Source organism: Peromyscus californicus, unplaced genomic scaffold (assembly GCF_007827085.1).
Source record: "Peromyscus californicus insignis strain IS unplaced genomic scaffold, ASM782708v3 Scaffold_8__1_contigs__length_139910024, whole genome shotgun sequence".
Classification (NCBI taxonomy): domain Eukaryota; kingdom Metazoa; phylum Chordata; class Mammalia; order Rodentia; family Cricetidae; genus Peromyscus; species Peromyscus californicus.
Window position 1 is genome coordinate 3,965,504 of NW_026294606.1, and position 21,699 is coordinate 3,987,202.

Genomic DNA, 21,699 nt, shown 5'->3' on the forward strand with positions numbered 1-21,699 from the left:
AGAACACTGCACCTGGTCAGTGATGTTTGGATCTTAAGTATCTCAAGCAGGACATGTTAGAGGCCAACACCCAGGAACCTCACACCATGGTGGAAGTACATGATGGAGCAAAATTACCCAAGCAAGCCTGGGAAGCAAAAATGGGAGAAGGAAGCTGGAATCCACAGTCCCCTTCAAAGTCATATCTCCACCCTCCCCTTAATGGTCCCACCACAGGGGCAAGGGAACATGCTCATGTCTCATGTCTGAGCAGCAGAGTAGCAGCTGCTGTGACAGCAAAGCATGTCTGGTTGTCGGTGTGACCTCAATCCAGCTGCACAGAGGCAGTCTTATGGACTTTTGAAAGAGGAGTTTGAGTGTTTGGGAAAACACCCAGGCTGCTGCAAGAACAGCTGGAATGGAGAATTCTGGCCAAGAAATAAAACACAAAGAGGCAGCAGGGTTTCTTTGCATCCCATAATGATTTATAAGAGCTTTAATATGGCTATGGAGGGGACCTGCAGACTCGTTAGGTGGTTTACTTTTTGACCAGGGAAACATTTGTAAATTAAAGACCCCAATGTGTTAATGTAGATTCCAGAGTCCATGGGATGTTCAAGCACCATAGAAGAAGATTTGCTCTGCCCATTCTTCACCTATGGCCATTTTGACAAGCGCATACATTTCCTCGGTCATTAAAACCCAGACATTAACTATATAAAGATAGATCCTGTATCTGTTAAGAATGTAGTACTGCCTTCAGCACAGTTAAATAAAGCAGGAGGGGACTGAAGGAGGTGTCAGAGTCTCCCGTGCTTGGTCCCTGAGGTAAGATGCACTTGTCCTTCATCCCTCATGAATGGCACCGTGTGGTTCCAGAGAATGATGGAACTCCCAAGGCAGCCATGTTTTCTCTAGATCTACTTTGTTTCTGTCAGATTTACAAGGAAATACTATACCAGAGAAGGGAAGTCAAAGAGGGGACTCAGTAAAGGCATTTGGGGACTATGACATTTGCAATAAGCCTTTGAGGATCAATAAGATGTAACAAGGTGAAAGGCCATCCTGAGCTGAAGAATGGACAAGGCGCAGGACAGAAGGAAACTGCCCCAGAAAGAAACAGTCTGGTTGTCCAGATGGTCTTTGGGCTTCTTGACCTTCCAAAAACATTTGCAAGATTGAATTACAGATACAGGCACATCTCACAAAATAACCAGCCATGAAGGAATGCGTAACTACTTCCTATTAGACATCAGTAGCCTCTAAGAGACGTACCAAGAAAAGACAGTTTCTGCCATGCTAATGCAGAAGCTGAAGATGGCCTGTCTGCCTCTTGAATTCCACACTTGCTCATCAATGTTCAGCAGGAGGATAAGCAAGAATGGATGGGTCCAGGGACTCAGGTCAGTTATCAGTTACACCTTTTCCTGCTGTGATGAACTTGAAGCTAACTGCCAAGTATAAGGATAGCTGTTTTGACTTCCTACCCACAGTCTCCCTGCACCACAAAATACTGCTTCCTAGAGCCCAGTCCAAACCCCCTGAATCAGCACCTCTGATGCTAAGTTTCCCAGGGACACTGTTCCTGTGAGGAAACTCAGTTCAACCATTAACTTTCAAACTTAGTCTGTTAGAATTAAACGTGATGTTGATGTTACAAAAACTTTCTTCTAAAATGAATAGAATCAGACACAGTGGTACACACATGTAATCCCAGCCCTGGGAGGCTGAGGCAGGAGGAGACCGGGTCAACCTAAGCCATATAACAAGACCCTGTATGGAAAAAGAGAAAAGGTGGGAGACTGGGGATATAGCTCAGTGGGTTAAAGAACTTGTCATGTAAGCATGAGGACCTGAGTTCGAATCCCCAGACGCTGGTATCCAGCTAGGCTCATTCTCCACATATAGAAAAGACACTGGAATGAATTGAAGATCTCTTGGGCATTGCGGTTCAGTCCTCTTACAGTTACCCATGGGGCAGAGCCAGCTACAGGCAAGTCCTATTCAGTAAACCTTTACTTAATTCAGCTGAGCAATTAAAATCACCAGGTTTGGAAGTCAGGGGAAGGTTCTGCTGAATTGCCCATGCTAAAGCTTCAGTCATAAATGTCATTTGTGGACTTCAAAAATTAAGGATGGGTCTTTAACTGGACACCCAGGGACCAAGCTTGGGGAGTCCTAGAAACTTTAAGAATTAGAGCCCATGGGAGGTCCTTAGGCGCTCGGAACATGTCCTCAAAAGGGGCTGTGGGACTCCATCCTTCTCCTCTCTCTTATCTCCATGAAGTGAGCTGTTTTCCTCTACTACTCCCCATGTGAAGCTCTGCCCATCCCACAGGGCCAGAGAGCCAAGGGAGCATGGACTGGAACCTCAGAACCATGAGCCAGAATAACTTTCTTTCTTAGTATTTGTTGACTGTATCACGCATTGTGTTACAGTGACAGAAAACTGACCAACATACCCAGGAACACACCCTATAGTCAGCATGATTGATACCATTTGCTCAGCCTTTAGGAATAAACTAACCAGGAAAATGAGAGTTTGGCCTTGAGATGGCCTAAGTGAGTGGTGACTCTTTAAGTCTCAAAAAATATTGTTCCTGCAAGTCCCAAGACCCAATGACTTCTCACCTCGCCTCCCTTCACTGTCAGCTTTTATTACTTTCCCTTGCAGATGTCCCTGTTTCTAATTAAAGCAGGGGCCTGACCCCCGGAGAGCTGATAACAATTTTGCCTTGAGCCCAGCGTTATTGGCTAACTGGAAAAGGCAGGTTAATGGTGTCCGCATGGAAGGTATATTATTAGAAGTGAGCCTGTGAAGCGAACGCCCCGTGACTCTAATCTCCAGAATGCTGACTCCTGAGGTCAGTAATTGGGCACCACAGAATTCACCAGAGCAGCAGGCCTAAGCCTGTCTTCAGACCTCTTTGAAATGCAGTTCCCGAGGTCAGGGGAATAATTGCTTCATTTGAAGGGGGTGGAAAGAGAGGGGGGAGAAGAAACAACCTTCATTATGCGTCCAGTTGATCAATGCACCATGTTCTCAGTATCCCACTCTCATTAAAATAACACAGGCTGCTTGAGAAACTCAATCATTTCCACAGTGATTCTTGTCAGCTTGCTCTTCCTGCCAGCTCAGAGATGCCTAATGGCAGATAAGCCCAGAGTCTGGGACCCTTTGCTCAGCCATTAATTCAGCAGCCAGGGTGCCATGGCGCTCATTAACGTTCTTTACGCTGGCTATATTAAACCCTTAATTAACAGGGAGGATATTTTAATGTCAATGCTTTGCAACTTTCCAAAGAAAAATGCCAATGTAATCAACTTGATCTCTTGACCACAACTTCTACGGCTCTAGGGAAGATCACTCGCCCTTCTGCTCAACCCTGAAGGCTAACTCTGGGCTCGGTTCCATTCCAGAATGGAGCTTGCAAGCCTGGCCCACGGGAGCACGTTGAGAACAGAACCCATCACCCAGGGATTTCTCTGAGTTCAATCATTGTATTGCCATCTCAGACAGCTGAGAAAAGCTCCATTGATTCACATTTGGTGTTCAAATGAGAGGAGGGGAGAGAGGGAGGGAAGGAGAGAGAGAGAGAGAGAGAGAGAGAGAGAGAGAGAGAGAGAGAGAGAGAGAGAGAGAGAATATATGTCTGTACAGCTCCTTTGGACCACGCTCAGCCTTATATTAAAAAAATGAAAAAGTGCTAAATAGTAACATAAATAAGAAAAGGGGAAATTAAAATTTAATTTTTCTTTGCAAAGGAAAAAAGTTAAGAAAAAAATAATGTGTTTCTGTAAAAGTGGTTCCCTTGGTAGAAGGAATAAACAATATACTTCCAGTCAAGAGGACCACAGGGGAAATTTTGTTATTTCTATCATTGCTCTTTACGAAAGACTAGATCCTACAGTTGCACCATCCATGTCAACTTCAGGCCCCAACACAGGTTCAAACCCTGCCGGAGATGCTGGCCTGTCTCAAGCTGCCCTGGTATCCCCCCACAGAGGGACTCCTGCAGAATCAAAGGGTCACCACTGACCTGGCCATAGCAACCACAGCATGGATTTTCCTTTAATTCATGCACTTTGGGGTCTACCCCTTGGTTGTAGTTTTCATTGCCACCCTTGTGGCACAACCAGATCTGAATGGAATGGCAAAAGTCATAAAGCCAGCACAGCTGCTTGACAAAGACCCAGCAGAGCTGAGCCCCATGATGGCTGCCATGCCACCTTTGGTTTTGTTCTCTGCCTGTTGCATACTTGGGGGACTTTTAATATTTGTTCAATTTGGGGATATTGGATTGATGGAAATTTCTTATGAATCATTTATGTCTTCTCCCAGGAGTACTGGTTCTAAGCTTCCCCAGGAAAATCCTGAACATACTACCCCTCCCGCTTTTAGGGAGATATCCTTATCTACTTGAAGGTCTTCCTTACGCCTTGGAGGTTGTGACACACATAAAGAAACCAAAGGTCTCTTTGTGAGACTATGAGATATTCTTGAAACATCTGTCCCTGTACTTACTCAGGAACAAGATAATCAAAACAAAGTAAACTTAAAAAGGTCAACAAGATTCAGTGGGCTAGAGGAGTCGGTCACAGATCAGATTTGCAAGTCTCTTCCCACTGTACACTCAGGCAATTAATGGCATATACAGCAACACAGTTAGATTAGCTGAAGTTACCTCTGCCCTACACAGAGACTTATATTGTTGGACAAAGAATGATGTAGTAAGATGAAAAAAGAATGAGATATCAGGACCTTTTTAGAAAAGTTAGCTCAAGCAGAGCCACTGTGATGTCATATGACCAAAGAACAACAGAATGCCAGGATTAGACATTCAAATTCTATAAAGATAGAAAATGTAAGCACTGTATTATGCCAGAATTTGAATAGTAACTGCAGCAGCTTTGGCTAAGGATTTTTCTTGACCTCTCTGACCATTAAGAGTTAATAATACACTGCCTGAGACATGGCATCTGCTCAGGCTGGCTTGGAGATTTTGTTTTGGACTAGCATCCTTGAAGCCAAAAAAGCTACTAGCCTGAGAACAGGCTGTCTGTCACATGCCTCTAGATTCTTAAAAATTGGGTCATGGGATTGGTGAGTAAAAATGGTTATAAAAGATAGCTGTTTATCAATGATAATTAAACTTGAGGGAAAATGATTATAAAAGATAACTCTGTTCTGTCACGGTTTATCAATGATGACTAAAAGATACACAAGAGGAAGTGGGACGCAGGTCCAAAACCAAAAGAGATATGATCTATGTTTTTGAACAGCATGAATCTATCCCTGCTTACTGAATTCTGGATAATTTAAGAAACACTTTGGCTGCTAGTCAGTCAGGCTGCACGATTCTCCAGATCATCATGCCTGGCTCATCCTTCCCTCGTGGACTCCTTATCTCCTCCCAGGACCTGTCAGCTGCTGGGGCTGGCCCCAGGCACCTTTGTTAGCCCCACTTCTAACTCTGTTTGTCATCTTCCCATCATGTCCCCAGACAGGCCCTGATCTGGAGCTCTGGAGCCGCTGAATTCCTGTCCCTGTTCTATCTGACCCAGAACTACAACCACTACTTCCAGAGCCCTGTGACTGCTTCCGTCCTGACCCATCAGCTACTTAGGGCACAAGATCTCACAGATCTCACATGCCTTTAGCAACAACTGGCAGGCTGAAGTATTGAGGAGATAATTTAGACACCACATAAAATACATGACATTAAATGCAAAAAATGTTTTCAAAGAAATAACCATCCCTCTCTGCCCCCTAAGACACCATCCCTGATGTTTCTAAGCTAATTTTAGAGATTGTATAAATTTCCTTCTTGCATTCATATTAATTGCAAGGCAGATGGGAATGCTGACACCACCCCTCCCCCACCCCTGCTCCTCAGGCCACAGCAGAAAAGCATTAGAAAGGAGTAGATCAAGGCTTCGAGACTGGAATCTGAGAAATGAGATTCAGATGTGTCTATAAATCTGACAAGGAGACCTTTAAGCTGGTGTGGGGAAAACATGCCTGGAATTTGGTCTGTGACCTCACCTGGCCACTGGCTTCATTAACTCTGCTGCTCTGGGGCACATATGGGTCTGGGGTCAGCTGGCATGTTTTCATCCTCCTTCAATACGTAGCAGTGTTTGCTTGCCTGGGGCTGCAGAGCCTCCTACCTCCTGCTCAAGTGTCATGACTCAGACTTGAGCAGAGAGCAGGAAAGGGAGCTGGATTGATCACCAGTTTGATCGCTAGAGACAAATTCCTTGTTGTGACTTCTGTCAGTGGTAGGAGGTGGGTGGGAAGGTGGGTAAGAAGCCTCCACTCTGGCATGCTCCCTGCACATCTGGTCCTCTCTCTGTCCCCACGTGCTACCTGTACCTCCCTGTCCAGAGATCATAAAGTGCCAAGGAGTGACACACAGAGAGGCATCATATAAGAAGCAATGAGATTTTAGAGCAAAGTGACTTACAGATAGTGCCAGGGGTTACTACTCACCAGCTGGGTCAGAAAGCACCTTGGTGTCCTCATCTGCAAAATGGTAATGACAATATTTGTGTCCGAGTTGCCAAGAGGAATGAATCCGGTAATGTATGCAAAGTGCCTGCACAATGGCTAATTCAGGTCCCCGCACTACAGAAATTGTGCACTCTGAATCAAGTAAAAGAGGGACCTTGGAAGTACAGTCCTCAGCAATGGGGACATATGGTGCTGAGAACTGAACCTGGGTCCACTCTGAGAGCAGCAAGTGCCCTTAACCATCATTATTTTAAAGGCTGTTCTTTCTGCTTATATAATAGATGCCTTTACTGTACAGCAATGTGGTATGTCAGGCCAGTGGCAGCCTCAGAGAGCTGTGTCCTGGATCTCTTGGCTGAACTGAATAAAAGTGACTCACACCACCTAGGTTTGCAGCAAGACACTTAGATATTTGCAGAACAAAGCATTTCTTAGGATGCATCCTTTTCGGTTAGCAAAGCAGGATGGTAATTGTTTTTCCATTTCTGTCCATCTAGGTTTAAGAAAACACATGTGGAATTACAAGCTAGATGTACAACTTGTCCACAATCACCTGTTGATTCCAGGAACAAGGTGCATCCTCTTCTGGAGTCCTGGACCACTGTTTCGTGATCTGTTGCATTTTTAGGTAGGGCAGAGTTTTGCAGGATCTACTTTCAAAGCCATAAGTTCAAGGTTCTATTGTCAAGATGTGAAATAGAAATGTTTCAAAATTCAAAACATTTTCAAGCACTGACATGATTCCACAGCAGTTCTACAGCATGGAACTTTAACTTATGGACAAAGGTATTAAAGCCAGTGAATAAACTTACAGAAGGCTGTGTGTGTCAGGTGTGTGAAACATAGATTACTTCATATGCAGACTTGAGTTTCCTCTCTAAGATATCTGTTGTGTTGGTACAAAAAAATTTTTTTTAATCCCCTATAATCAGAATCTTTTTTTTGCCTCAGGCATTTTGGATAAGGCAAACTCAATCAGTATTTTGAAAATGAAAGCAGTCATCATTCTATTCTCTGCCCATCTCCACCGGGACCCTAATGGCCACTGAATATCCATCACCTCTGGGTATTTATAGAACTGTTGCTCCTCTGGATAGTCAGAGAAGTTCACATCCACCTTTGCAGCTACTGTTCCTATGAACATATCCAGTAACATTTTAAGTCCTTATTCAGTGGCTGCACTGTCTTCAAACCATTCCCTCACTTTTCTTTTCCTACAGCAGCGCCAAGAGCAGCTGAGACTCACTGAGTGGTGTCCCCATTCAGCCAGTCAGTAGCAGAGCCAGAAATTGCCACCAGGATGGCCACTTCTGAGTCCACTCCAGAGAAAGCCTCTCCCTGACTGCAGGTCAGAAGCTGGACAAGAGGCTCTGTCTACATGCTGAACCTGCTTCACACACACACACCTCGGCGCAGCAAGGCACATGCTGGCTGAGCAGTCAAGTGTCTTTCACAGCCATGGCCTGTAGTGCAGTGACTGCTGTACGGCTAGAGTGGCCCCGACCCCTGCCTCACTTACAGACAGTGGAAAGCTTTTCTATGCAGCACTGCCCCAGCCCGCAGCACACAGGAGTCTTCAAAACCTCCTTTGCCGTGTCTCCCACCACAGCGCTCTAATTCTCACTGGAAGGAGAAATGTCAAGGCCATCAAAGCTTTTGCCAATGACATAATTTGTTCATCTTTAAAAAGCTTTATAAATGAGCATAAATTAGGGAGTAGAAGTCCCAGATAAAGCATTTTAAGCCCTTCCTGTGCATTCATTCTAGGGGTGCTCAGTGAGCACTCTTGAATTCACACTTCTACTTCTCCCATTTTCTTATGGCTCCATTACCAGGACACAGAGTCACAAGCAGCCAGGCTGCCCGTGCACGAGGTGCTCTCACATCCCAAATGAGCTGCGGCGAGTCAGCAATGGGCTATTACACCTGCTACGTTTCCTTCCACCGGCTTCCTTTCCTGAAGTTGGAAGCACAGTTACTTGCTCAGCAGGCACACACCCTGTGTGCCTGTGCCCTAAGTCTCCCACACTGGAGATAGCACTGGCAGTGCCAGGGACCAGCCACCTGTCCTTCAAATGTCTATGCCACTTTTCACCTTATTCCTAGAGTGTGTGCTCAAACTCTGAATGAGGAACTGCACTTCAGTATCTAGAATGCAGGTGTGGTGGTATCGTGTTCCCCAAAATATTGTGTTCCCTAATAAACTTATTTGGGGTCAGAGGACAGAAAAGTCACTAGATACTTAGGATAGGCAGTGGTAGCACATGCCTTTAATCCTAGGGAGTGATGGTAGAAAGCAGAAAGGTGTATAAGGCATGAGGACCAGAAACTAGAAGCATTTGGCTGGTTAAGCATTTGGCTGGTTAAGCATTCAGGCTTTTGAGCAGCAGTTCAGCTGAGAGCCATTGGGATATGAGGACACAGAAGCTTCCAGTATGAGGAAACAAGATCAGCTGAGAAGTTGGCCAGGTGAAGTTAGCTGTGGCTTGTTCTGTTTCTCTGATTATCCAGTGTTCACCCCAATACCTGGCTCCAGGTTTGATTTTATTAGTAAGAACTTTTAAGATTCCTGCTACATGCAGGTTTGGAAACAATACCCACTATTCAAGTCAAAACATAGATTCAACCCCTCTCCGCACAAAGACAAAACCCTTCCCCATCCCAAATATACATGGAAAAGCATGAGCATTATCCAAAGGGAAGCGTGGTAGTTTGAATGTCATTGGCCTCCATAATCTCATAGGAAGTGGCACTATCAGTAGATGTGGCTTTGCTGGTGTGGATATGGCCTTGTTTGAGGAAGTGTGTCACTGTGGGAGCAGGCTCTGAGATTTCCTATGCTCAGGATACCACTCTGAGTCAGTAAACTTCCTGTTGCCTGCAAGCCAAGATATAGCCAGCACCACCTCTGCCTGCATGCCCCATGCTCCCTGCCATGATGATAATGAACTCAACCTCTGAAACTGTAAGAGCCTCCTCAATTAAATGTTTTCTTTACAAGAGTTGGCATGGTCATGGTGTCTTTTCACAGCAATAGAAACCCTAACTAAGACAGTAAGTAAACAGTATTTAAAGACAAGCTGCTTTAGTTGGAAGTAGCTCACTGTTAACCACTTGTGTGAGAAAGCTGTCGTCCACTCACACTTTGCAATTAACATACAATTAATATATAATTATAATTAAATTCCTGTAATATTAAATTAAAGGCTAGTGTTAAATGTTGCCATTAATCATTTTAATGATGTTTAAAACGCTCTTCAAAGGCAGGCATGACATACTAAATACTGCTCACTGAGATGGAAATGGTAAAATTTAAGTATTCTAATTATTTCTTTTATTAAAAATGTGTGGGGCTGGAGAGATGGCTCAGCAGTTAAGAGCATAGTCTGCTCTTGCAGAGAACCCAGGTTCAGCTCCTCGAACCCACACGGCAGCTCACAACTGTCTGTGAGTCTTGTTCCAGGGGACACAATTCCTTTCTTCCCTCCACCAGCATCTGACATGCAGGAAGTGAACTCATAACCTCACAGGCAAGCGCACATGCACATTAAAGAGAATATGTTTAAAAGTGTGTGTGTGTGTATGTGTGTGCGTGTACAGGAATGCATGTGTGTACACACTCATGGTGTGGAGGCCAGAGGAGGACATTCTGTACCCTCCTCTATTAGTCTTCCTCTTATTCTCTGAGACAGGGACTCTCATTAACCCTGGAGCTAGGCTGGCAGCGAGCAAGCCCCATTGATTTTCCTGTTTCCACCCTCCACAGTGCTGGAATTTCAGGGTGCTCTGCCACACTGGACTTTTTATGTGGGTGCTAGCAATCTGAACCCAGGTTCTCAGGCTTACCCAGCAAGCACTCATACCCAGTGAATGGTCTCCACAGCCCTTGTATCTTAGTTATAACCCACAAAACAAACATGTGACATGGGCATACACCTATTTCTATTCTTTTTTTAGTGTATATAAATCTAATTTAATTTGGGGGTCAGGTCTGAGTTGTATGTTCTCTGTTAGAAAATTTAGTGATATAGAGTTTTCCCCTCCACTCTAGATGGATCCCACTGAGTAGAAGGGAGCTAACTACAGAGAAAACCCTGGGCTTAAATTTGAGGCTCTGTGGCAGAGTACTTAAAGATTACCTAGTGTTTGTGGCATGTTCCTAGCTATAGGACTTTCCTCTAGTTACCAAACTTCTCTGAGACCATTTCATAGTCTATAAAATGAAAATAATATGTGTGAAACTTTTAGAATCTCTTCTAATTGCATCAAATGATGCGACACACTAGCTGCATAGGGAATTTAATGGGATTTTCAATGATTTCTTTTCGCATATACCTCAGACTCAATGATCAATGGGCCTCCTCTCCCAACTTCCCTGGAAATAGACCCCAGAACACAGAAGAGTATTCAGTCCACATACTGCCCCCAGTACCAACCAAGCTGTCGCCAAAGCCCGTTGTTTGTTCCTTTGGGATGGTAGCCCTTGTCACTGCACCTCCACCTGAGCCTCCACATCCCAGGGGAGTCCTTTATCACCTCCTCCTCTGCACAGCCCTGGCCACTGGATAGCACTCATCTGCAGGACGTCATCTTCCAGTTTCTCACAACTGCATTTTCTTGAAACTCTGCTGCCATCTTAGTCCTGGCATTTGGGCTCCTCCACAATCTGGTGAATGGAACATGCCATCACCCCAACTAGTCAACGCACGTGAAAGCCACGGACAGAAAGGATTCCTTTTTAGCACCCACATGTATCATTTCAGTAGCTTAGCTGCAGTTCTGCTCATGATCCTTTGTATGTCTTGAACAAAACTCTGAAACATGGGGTCTGATGGGTTAGCTAATGCCTACTATGTTTCTGCTAGGCAGACTGTCCTAGGTCTTCAGCCTGTCTCCGGAAGGATCTCCCTCCTACAGTCTTCTGTGCCCAGCAGGAGCATTCTTAGCTCCAGACCCCCACAGCTCTATGTGAACACCAGCCATGCTGCATCAGTTCCTCGGGCTACCACCTTCTAAGCGCAGACCTCCTTCTCACTTGCTGCTGTATCTGCAACTCCTGACTTCTCCTCCCTTGTCACTAACACCTCCACATGCCTCAGACCTTAGTTCCAGTGTGGTTCCCTTAAGATTCCTTTCCTGGCCTCTTTGAAGAGATCGAACACCCTGTACCCACTTTACTCAAAGCCTTGACTGGCACTATGCAGACACCAACCAATCAAAACACAGGATCTCAGAATGGCTACTATGACAAGATGCTGGAGGCTTCCTGAGAGCTGGAAGTTGAAAACTCTACCAGATAGGTGGGGAGGAGGGTCCTGAGAGCATTGTCCCCAAGGTTTTAGGAGCCCAGAACACAGGGGATTCCCAGAGATACCAGATACCCAGAGAGCACTAGAAAAGAGACCTTGTGTCATATAAATTCCCTTTTCAGACTTGAATAACTTAAATTATCCATTCTCACAAGTTTACAGCCTATGCTCACTTCAGCTAAGTGGTGTCTTGGTTCCCTGACAGTGTCTACAGGGGGGAGGGTGGCTTCTCCAGTATAATGTCTGTGTCCGCTGGCATGAGACCAGCTGGGACCTGGATGAACATCACTCTGTCCAGATAAGTTCTTCACGGCGTGAAGGTCTCTGCATAGCTGAACTTTCGATATGGAAGGAGCAGAAGCCGCCCAGCCCTCTGAAGACATCAGGTCTATAGTCACACTGTGTCCTTTCAACGCAGCCTCTGGCTTCAAGCAATCTCAGGACCAGATGGAGTGTGTGGACCAGAAATTACACATATGGAGAGAAGAGAAGGAGGGTGGCCACCAAGGACTCTATCCACCACAGTTAATGACACATTTGAAATTTTAACACAGCAGAATTGGTGTTTGGGGGACGAATACCCACTGAGTATCTCTGCCCTTTAGTGCAAATTCATGTCTGCTGGTGACTTTGCTGATGTTCCCACTTTGCTGCCTGCTGTGCCACAATGTCCAGCCCTGTGCCTGCCACACCACAGCACCAGGTAAGCTGGGTGGAATGAGTGTCCACCAACAACAACAACAACCGCAGTAGCCCAAATTGCAGAAGCCCTGAACTGCTTCAGGGACAGAAGTACATCGACTTTTGTGGACTGAAAACGTGGTAAAATGTTTTTGAAGAATAACGAAGTTGGGAGTTGAGATTCTTACTGGCAGAAAAACTAGTATTGCTTGAAGGCACGAGGATGCAGATGTGTGTGCATCAGACAGGAGGTGTCTGTGGGAGGCAGAGGAAGCAGAGTGAGCTGAGTTGAAAAAGATGATTTTGTACTATAGTCTCCTCACCTCCCCTGAGTTATAGATGTTCTTAGTACCACACAGATTCCTACAGCTGATAAAGATCATCAATAACAGAAGCCACCCACCAAGACCCAGGGAGACACCTCCCAGGAAGCCTCTCCGGAGGCAAAAGTGAGTATATTCTTCCAGTTAGGAATGTTTGCAGGAGGTAAAGGGTGGACTGGGGCAGGCAGCCAGGGAGGGGTAAATAGAAGAACATGGAGACAGAAAACCTGAGCTTCCCTTCAGATATGCCGAGCTCTGATGACTAGCCCCTAGTAAGGTGACTCCCCTGTGCCAAAGCACCCCCAACATCTGCTGAGGACACAGCCAGCTTCAGCTCTGGACTCCCCTAATTAAGCCACCCTCTCCCTTGTTATTGTCTATGACTACCCCAGTCTTCCTACCTCTTCATTACTGTTAGTGATATTCCCTCTTCCTGCTAATCCAGCTTTGAAAACAGGAGACCTGCCATTAGTCTGAGTCATTCTCTTACCTGCTACATCCTCCCAACACCGGACTTGCAATGCTTCCCCAAAGGTCTCCTGCCTCCCGCCTCCACTGTAAGCCCACAGACTCCCAAGTTCAGGGCCTTTTGAACACCAGACAAACCAGTCCTGCCACCTCTGACCCCAGATTCTCCCCATTTCGTTCCTCCTAAAGAGCTCTACCTTCCTTATAGGTTCTAAGGGACCAGAATGTCTGCTGCAAGAGTGTGTCTTATGTATATGACTCAGAAGCTGCATTCCTGAAATCTCAACAATATGGCTGCCTCAACAAGACCTGACCAATGGCAACACCAGTTGAGATGTCAACATGGTTGGGGGACCCTCACAAGGCCCCACACCTAGATGAAGAGCTACAAGCAGGTAATGGGGACTGAGAGAGTGAAACTGAGTCTTCCCCAGAGATGAACCCCCTAAGTGATTGTCCGGTACTAAGGGCTTAGCCCTAAATACTATACATACAAGCAATACCAAGTGGACTCAGCGGCTTGTATTTATGTATTTCTATGTATACATGCGATGATAATAATGAAAGAAAAAGGGGCCATGAATTTGAGAGGAAGAAGAGGGGCATATGGGAGGAGTTGGAGGGAAGGAAAGAAAGGGCAGAAGAACATAACCGTGGTCCTCATATGAAATTCTCAAACTTTTTTCATGGCCATAGCAGCCTGTGGTGGTTACTCACCCAGGAGTCAGATGTAGATTCAAGATAAAGCTGCTGAAGGTGTACTCCTGGCCACTCACTGGTCCTGGAGCAGAGAGAAGCAAGGCCACTCCCTAAGGCTGCATACTCATGTGAGTCCTTAACCACTATTGGTTGTGGTTCTGACATTTCGCACCCTTTCCGTTCTCATAATGCCCTGTGTTGAATGGTGGTGAGGGCATGAATGATACCACTCACAGGGTAAAGTTAAGCCAAGGATACATTTAGTTTGTGCTTAGTGGAATATGTTTCTGTGGCTCACTTAAAGGTGAACCCACAGGGGTTGAAAGCAAATAGTTAAATTTAGGAACTTCTAGATGCTTGGGGTGTGGGGCAGTGATGATTAAATCATGAGAGTCATGATTGGGCTCTTATACTGTTTCACAGTTTGTTGAATTTATACCAACTATGAATGGATGGATTTTATGTTGTTTCTAGACATATTGGAGACAAGTTTAATTTCTTGCTGGAAATAATAGAAATATTGAATTCAGTAGCTTTAATAAAGGGAGAAAGTATATCATGACCTCATGTGGAAGTCTGGACACAGGACCTAGGTTAGATTTTCTTTCAATCTCTTCATATTGGCTCTGCTAAGACTAGCTATCCTCGTGGTCTCAAGGTGGCTACACAGTCCCAGAAATCATATCCAAAGCTACTGGACTCAAGGTTTCCTATCATTTCCAGATCAATCTTCCAACTGAGGGACATTATGCTAAGTGAAACACATCAGAGTATCTGTACTCTCAGGTCAGTAACTTACATATGTAGTCTAATAAGGTGTAACAGAGAGTTCACCCAAGTTCTTGTCATAGCCACACATTGTCAGGCATGTAAGAAACCACGCAGGTGTCTGAAGTCATTTCAAAGCATATCGCAACAATTTTCTCAATTCTCTGTAATCTTGCCCCATCATGCCCACAGTCCACAGTCCACAACTTTCCAATGCCCTCTCAAATCGTAATGGAACACACACGTGTGCTCTTTCCCACATTACATCCACATTCCCCTGTCTAGTTAACACTCCCCTTTATCCCTAGGGTACCCAAGCTGGCAGGTACACATGAAGTTCATCTCCTATTTCTACACCTTCCTATAGCGTCTATAATTTTATCATACATGCATAAAATTGAATAATACCCAATTGTGGGAAGACTTCCTCCTCTGTTACCCTGGGATCCTAAGTTGTGTGACAGCAAAGAGCAGTTCCTGGGCCTCTTTCCTTCTTTACAGTTCAAAAAAACCCAATCACTCTACTATCTGAGACGTGCTTTACAATCACCTTGTAATACTATCATGTTTCTTAATTACTTGCCTCTCAGTCACACACAGCATGGCTCAGGGGAAGGAGTCCAGATGATATCAAAGGGTCAGCCTCAAACTATCACTCAAACTAGCCAGCTGGTGCTACAGCCCAGGACTCAGAGCAAACAGAAGCCAGGCATGGGGTTAGACCTTAAAGGCAGTTCTTTCCATCTGCATATAAAAATGTACGATAACAGTGTCTCATGATAAATTACTAGCAATACTTGCTTTAAGCTGGGTGTGGTGACTCACTCCTGTAATTGGAGAGGCTGAGGCAGGAGAATTGCCATGTTTCATGCCAGCTTAGACTACACAGTACAGCCAGGCAAGCCCAAAGTAGAGTATGAAAAAATATTTACTTTAGAAACCTTTTAAAAATATTTCACAGATAATACACTCTTGCTGCTGTGTAGTGGGTGACTGGCTACACTAGCATCTTTGAGAATGAAGATAACTAGGCAGGTGTTTTGTGTAGACCCAGCACAAGCAAGGCAGCCCACTATGCTGTTTGAACCTGGCTTCTCTCTTTCCTGGACTCAAGTCCAACACACACACACACACACACACACACACACACACACACACACACACGTTTTTATGCTGCTAAAATGTGCTCTCGTACTTGACTTTACAGCTGTGAGCCTGCAAAGCTGTCTTCTGTTTGTAGATCACAATCAATCATCTTTCTCCCTTCTGAGCTTTCAGTCAAGAAACCTGCTGGTGGTGGCTTGTGGACCACACCAGCAATTCTCTGTCCTCTCCTAGACACCCATCTGCACCTTCTGATAGAGAAAGCCATTCCACCCACACAGAAATGTTCAAGGCGTGCCCATCAATACTCATCTGCATGCTTTCGTTCTTTGTCTGAGACAGTTCAGTAGCCCTCGTCTGAAACTGGGTGTTTTAGATTTACAGCTTTTTCAGACTTGAGAACATTGGCATATACACGTGAGGTGTGTGTGTGAGTGTATGATTATCTATGTCTTTATGTATGTCAGGGATGTGATCCAAATCTAAGCATAGAATGTGTGTGTGTTTCATACCTACCTTATACACACAGCTTGCATGTGATTTAATATGGTATTTTTAGCATACTTACAGGTTTACTGTCACAGGACATCAAGTTTCCACTTGTAACATCATATGAATGCTCCAAAAAATTCAAAGATTGGAATCTTGGAGTTAGGGATGTTTAACCTCTAGTTACTAAAAGATATGAAGTTAAGTTGACTCCACAGATTTTGCAGTCTAGTGTAGGGGCCAGAATTAAATCACCACCACACTAGCTATGTGATCACACCACTTTCTCAGGAGACTACAGAGTGCCTGCACACTGTGCAGGGCTCAACACGGGGGCAGTTTCCATCACTCCAGTCATGTTCTGCACCACACAGTCCTGACTGAAGTTTCCCGGCTGTGCTGGGTCCTACCTAAGTCTAGCTCCCAAGGGTCTACCTCCAGGAAGGCCAGGGAACAGCTCTAATCAGCACTACACACACACACACACACACACACACACACACACACACACACACACACACACACACACACACACCCCGCTTATTAAAGCTCATCACTCCCATAGAGTGTGGCACAGGATATCTATTTCCCACTGGTCTGAGCTGCAACTCTGCCTGGACTGAAAGAGCTGAACTCATGGAGCAGCCTACGCCACGCCACCAAGAGTGGTGCAAACAAAGGCACAGAACTTACCCTCCTTCAACATCCTCACTCAAGAACCCCACCCCTGTCACCTCTGAAGATAACTACCTGCTTCCCAAAACCACATCACATTCACAAGTGACAACCAGAGCTTGGCAGAAGGCCCCACCCAGCCAGAGACAGCAGTGTGAGGTCCAACCTTCCATGTGCCTGGCAGGGAGGGGTCACTATTCCTCAGGAGTGCTGGTGACTAATCCAGTGGGTTCTATGGGTTCAAAGCCCAGAGAAAGGCTAGGATGTGGTGAAAGGCCCATAGAGAAGATTGTCTCCAGTTTTCTCTCTACAAAACATTACCCTCAGCCTTTGTTTTTTCCCATCTGTCAGTGACAAGGCTCTGGCTCTCACACAGCTCTGAAAGCCAGAGCACAGTAATAACTGAGAAATGAAACTTGGTGATGTAGATAGCCTGACACCAGGGACTTGGTGGGTGATGACTCCCAGTTTATTGATAAGACTATCTCAAATCTGATAGTACAGCTGTGGCTGTGACCAAAGGTATCCTTGGGATAAATCATGTGGATGCCTATGTTTGGACACCCACCAAAACAGAAATCTCCATGACACATGGACAGAGAAATGGCCATTTTACCATGACCATTAGTGTCCCAATGGACTGTTTATGGGGTCTCCACAGTAAGAAGTGTGACAAAGTAGAGGGACGGCAGCCTTTTCACCCAGGTGGAACAGACTCCAGGAGCCTCCCAAGGGGTCCCTCACCTGAGTGACATCTGGACTTATTAATAGCTGCACCCAGTGGGGAAAAATAAGGAAGAAGCAGACATGGCCTCTGCCCTTGTGGGGCTTACAACCCAGTAGAAACTGGAATGTGCATTGTTGCTCACTCTCACTGCGGATGCTGAGACTAAGGGCTCATGGACCACACGGCAAGAGGTCAGGAACTCCTGTGTGCTCTCAGACTCTCGGCACGGGAATCACCGGCCAGGCAGGGAGTAGTAGGCAAAACAGACAGAGGAGGAGCTGTGCAGACATGTGAACACACGAGGAAGCAGAAGGGAAGAAAGAGTGGCTGCCCTCCATGGTATCCTGAGAAAGCCGGGGAGGAGACTGGAGGAGAACGCTAGCTGGTTCAGAATCTTGCTGAGCAATAAAGAGAACTGAAGTTCTATCTTTGAAACAGCATGAAAATATAGATTGGTTTCAAGTAGAAGATTTTATTACCAAGAATATATGAATTCCATGAATCCACATGTCTAAGGCATTTGCAACAATGGCCGAGAGAAATCACCATGAAATCATCCTTGTTATCATCAAGGCCAAGAGTGGAAGCAGGCAGGTGTGTAGGATGCTTCCAGGGTCCTTGCCAGATCCTGGTGCAGGGTGGTCGAGGCTGTGAGGGCAGAAAGAATCGGGGTACACAAGACAAAATGAACTGAGATATACAGTCAGGAAGGTTTGCTGATGGGTGGGGATCAGGGGCATGGAGGGCCTCAGATTTCTGTCAAAGTAAGCAGATAGGTCTACAGTAACTGATTCATCCTGAAGAGGGATAAACCAGAACAAACTAGATCCAGAGGATGGCCAAGCATGGTGCTCAGGCTAAGATCCCTTCACCACCATTGATCCTAACTCTTCAGAGTTCAATGCCCTTAGGAGAACCTCAGGCTCTTTGCTGACCTAACTGGATTATGGACTTGAATATAGCAATAGCATCAAATTAACTGCCTACAGGGAACTGGGATCCTGAAAACCCCAGGGATCAGGGTCCTGGAGTCCAACAGGCCTGACTCTTGGTGGTCAGGTAATTTGCCTACACAAAAGGAAAGGCTAAGCAAGAATCATACCTGCATGGTTAGGTAGCACACCATCCTATAACATAAAAATGGAAATCTAGTGAGTGTACATAATTTTGTATCCATGCCTGGCTTTTTATGTGGGTACTGGGGATTTGAACTTGGGTCCTCATGATTGCAAAATTCCAGCTTTGGAGGGCAGAGCTCTCTGGTCAGCCAGCCTAGAAGAAGTGGCAAGCTGCCAGCTCACTGAGGGACTGAAGCAGACATTTGACATACTGTTCTTGCTTCCATGTGTGCATGCACGAACTTACACACTCATTGCACCCCCCCACACACACACACACATGCAAAGTCAGAGCTAATCAGCATCAGCAAGGCCAGAGCGTATACAATTACGTGTATTAATAACACGCATGTAGTGATAGAAGTTAAAAGGGCAACAGGGTGAACAACAGTTTTGGGGTTTTTTGTTGTTGTTGTTGTTTTGTTTTAACAAAACAGAATGAAAATAGATCGGATAAACCGTATGTAGAACTGGTGCTGGAAACATGAAACAAAGAAATCAGAGGTGCAGATGCCTCATGTGGACATGGACTAGAGCACACGGCTAAGTCCCAATTCTCATCCCAGTAAGACCACTTGTAAAACTTGCATGGAAACACAAGGGAAGTGAAGTACCTAAGCAATTCTGAAAATGAATAATGAAGTGGGAAGAGCCAGCCTGCCAGATTTCAAGGCTTCACCGAGACTCTGTGGGCTTCGTGGAAAAATTCAGTGGAATAGAAGCGAGACCCTGTGAACAGACACAAACCGGTGCAACTTTGGTAGCACTGCAAAAGCTACACACGGGAAAGAGTCTTACCAACCATGGGGCTCGTGTAGCGGACATGCGTAGATGAGAAAAGATTAACCTCCATGTAAGTGCCAATCTAATATAAAGCTTACTTCAAAGTGCATCACAGAATCAAATATGAGATTGCAGCATTAAAAGCTTTGGGGAAATCTTAAATACCAAAAGTCTAATGTATGAAAGGAAAATCTAATAACCTAACTTGATCAATCTTAAACTTCCATCATGTGAAAAACCCTGATAACAGATGAAAAGACAAGCGATGAGGTAGGAGAATGTATATACAAAACATAAATCTGACTGGGGGTTCACGTACAGACGATTCAAAGATTCCAACCAGGCATGGTTCCTTAATCCAAATAGGTTACATCCCACATGACAGTGCTTACTTAACATTATTCAAATGATAAAATTATAAAGGGAAGGGAAACTAGGGGGGAACCAGAATGAAGAACTTCATGATACACACTGTACACATTGTCTCTATCAATATCAGGGCCCTGGGTTCAACACTGTAAGATTTGATCACTGGGAAAAGCTGAGCCAAGCGCACTGTGGTATTTCTAACAACTTCATGGAATCCCTAATTATATCACAGCACAGTTTAATTTTCTATTTAATTTTAAATTATATGTATATGTTAGTTGAGCAATGAGAATGTGTAGGACGCACTACAGAACTGGAGAGATCTGACAAGCAACACTCAGAGAAAGAGAGAGGAGGAGAAGGGACTCTGGCTTTTAAAAATGTATATAATATTGGGGTTGTTCAGAGGACAAATGTAATCAACAAGGAGACACATGTATATCCAAGTGACCGGACATCTGTGGCGCTCACCCCACCCTCCTCAGAAGGGACACGGGGCTAGCCTTCATCCCCCATGCTCTCCTGTCTCATGCCTTTGCTGATCATGAACACATAAGCAGCAGAGAGAGGGTGTTCTGTTTATCCCTGGGTTCTCTGAACCCCAAAGCATTCCAGCAAGCCCTATCATCTGCATGGAGACCACTGCCACTTCAGTCCCCTTCGTGGAGATTAGAAAAGGCTTAGCTAATGGGCCACTGTTTGCATATGAGGTATATCCTTTTAAGCCAAAGAGAATGAAACTCAAAAAACAAATTGGTAAGCGCCTCCCAGTTCCCTGCCAGTGCATGGTACAGTATCTGAGTCTCTGGGATCCCACTACATCAGATGTCTGTCATGTGTTCCAGAAACTTCTTAACCTGCGTGCCCCCCCTCCCCAACTTCTGAGCCGTGCCCAGCTCCCAGTCCTGTGGGCCTTTTCATTCTGTGCAGTGGAGGGGAGGGGCACAATTCCCAGAGTGAAGAGCAGGCAGTGAGGCACACAGAAGCCCAGCTACCACCACCGGGGAAGGCCATTCAGAGCTCTGTGTGGCTCTCCTTTGTGCCAGTGGGTGAGGCTTCCCACCCTCGGTTCCGGTGACTTGGAATGCCCAGGGCCTAAACTTAATTAACTTCTCCAGGCCGGGACTTTTCCGTGCTGCTTCGTGGGGCGGCAGGACTCAAGGGTTCCCTGCACAAACAGAAGGCCAGGGACCTTAGCGGCAGCATCAGCAAGTACAACGGGGCCAGTAGCATCCTCATTAAACTCTGATTAGCAAGTGGACTTGATCCAGGCCAGCGCAGAGCTGAATGAGATTTCTTTCTTTCTTCTCTTTTTTTTGCCGACAGTTGATCAGATGTAGGCAATTAAGAAGCCCCACACCTCCAGCCCTTGTGTTTTTTTGAAGCAGGGAGCTCATACCAGCCAAGCCATAAAGACACCATTGTCCTAAGAACAATATTCCCACTAATCTCACTTCTGGCAATTTACTTTTTCTTCCCAAGCAGATTTAGAAACTTAAAAAAAAAAAATTTCTTTGAAAGAGTCCGGGGGAGGAATACTCCATAGTATCTAATCCTACGGCGAAGTGGGAGTTTTCGTGTTCCCTCAGCTTTTCTTTGAATGGGCATTGGATAAATAAACTTCTACTGCCTGGCCACATTGAGGCGGAGACCGTGAGGATCCAATTATGCATATGGGGGCGTGTGCTTTCTG